This window comes from Otolemur garnettii, unplaced genomic scaffold (genome assembly GCF_000181295.1).
Source record: "Otolemur garnettii isolate 467f Iridium unplaced genomic scaffold, OtoGar3 scaffold00112, whole genome shotgun sequence".
In the NCBI taxonomy this organism is placed as follows: domain Eukaryota; kingdom Metazoa; phylum Chordata; class Mammalia; order Primates; family Galagidae; genus Otolemur; species Otolemur garnettii.
The window spans coordinates 6,639,853-6,641,659 of record NW_003852507.1 but is presented as its reverse complement, the minus strand read 5'-3'; the positions used below and the strand labels follow the sequence as shown (position 1 = coordinate 6,641,659).

The 1,807-nt window shown below is 39.0% G+C and overlaps 1 protein-coding gene across 1 annotated transcript in view; it reads left to right on the top strand.

The window, feature by feature from the left end:
* Positions 1-1,807, top strand: part of CCT6B (chaperonin containing TCP1 subunit 6B) — a 38,166-nt gene that overhangs the window by 17,737 nt on the left and 18,622 nt on the right. The window lies entirely within an intron of this gene.

Here is a 1,807-nt window from a genome sequence, read left to right as displayed (position 1 = left end):
CACTGTTGTTTAGCTGGCCCAGGCTGGGTTTGAACCCGCCAGCCTCAGTGCATGTGGCCAGCGCCATAACCATTGTGCTACGGGCTCTAAGCCTTGAGTAAGTTGTTGTGAACTGAGAGTTGCTTGTTATATTTGGAAAGCATTTATTTTTTTGTTGGCTTTGATGAAAGCCGATTTAGTAAAGAGGTGGAAATAGCTCCAAGATAGGCTCAAGAGAGAATGGTAAACTTGGGAGTTTAGCTGTAAAGGAGAGCTGAGAAATGGAGCAGTAGCTAGAAGGGAATATGGGAATGGGACTGTGGGAGAAGGATTCTTTGTATTAAAGAGGGAAATTCTTATAGCAAGTTTATACACTGATGAAGATTCTTCAGTAGGCAAGAAGAGTTGATAATGGAAGAATTGGGTACAATGCAAGAACACAGAGGAGAAAGGAAATACAGGACACAAGTAGAGTGGTTAACATGAACAGTTCATCCACAGTAGTAGGAGATTCAGGTTCAAGTGCTGTGGATTGGTAGTGGTCATAATGGGACAATGTTTCTGTTTTCTCAAAGGAGCAAGATCACTTAGGGAGGATGGGGAGGAAGAAGAGTGAAGAAAGCTTGAAAAGTGAAAAATACTAGCTCGGCAACTGTAGCACAGTGGTTACCTAGCACAGTGGTTACAGCACCAGCCACATACACTGAGGGTGGTGGGTTTAAACCCGGCCCTGGCCAGCTAAACAATTGCAACAAAAAATATAGCTTGGCGCTGTGGTGGGCACCTGTAGTCCCAGCTACGTGGGAGGCTGAGACAAGAGCATCGCTTAAGCCCAAGAGTTTGAGGTTGCTGTGAGCTGTGATGCCACAGCTCTCTACTGAGGGCAACATAATGAGACTCTGTCTTAAAAAAAAAGTGAAAAATACTAAACACACAGTTTGTTTCTTCCTAAATAAGATATCTTCACTTTCAGTTAGGAATTGGAGTAAATCAGTTAGATTTAAATTTTGAAAACTTCCTACCTATGTTGAACTACTTAAAACTATTTTTTTACTTTAATGTACAGCAAATATTGGTTATAAAAGATTCATTAAGTAGAAATCCTGTCCTCTAAATGTATATAAATTAATTTTATAAAGTTATAAAAATATTTCCCCTTGAAGGAATATTTGGAACACAGGAAAAAAAGTCCTCCCTTCCCAGTCGTCTATATTCCTACCACCCAAGAATAACCCTATTCTTAAGTTCTTTCCATTTTTTTCCTTTTTGATGGCAAGATGCTTATTTTTTTGAAAGGTTAGTTATAATCATACTTTATATGTAATTTGTCATTCTGTGCTTATCAGTTAAGCCCTATAAATATTTTCCCATGTTATTACATAGTTTTCATGACCATCAAATAGTTGGGTCATTATTTGTTGAACAATACCCTATTGTTGGCCATTTAGGTTAACAAGTTTTAGTTGTTCCATATAATTATTTTGAATAAATGTTCCTAAGAAACTCATTGTGTGCCTTTCATTACTTGATCAGCTGTGGCACATTTTTTTGAGCCATATAACCTAAAGAGTAATTCTGGCTTGACTTTTCATTGTGATTTCACAGTCACACTGTGCTAAAGTAAATTCTCAAGCCAAGCTCCGTGGTGTATGCCCACAGTCCCAACTACCTGGCAGGCAGAGGTGGGAAGATCTCATAAGCCCAGGAGTTCCAGGCCAGCCTGGGCAACAAAGGGAGACCCCGTCTCAAAAATAAACAAACAAAAAACTTTAAAGCTGAAGCAAAGAAACAGAGTGTATCTTGGCAGTTTCGTTAGAACTTTTTTTTT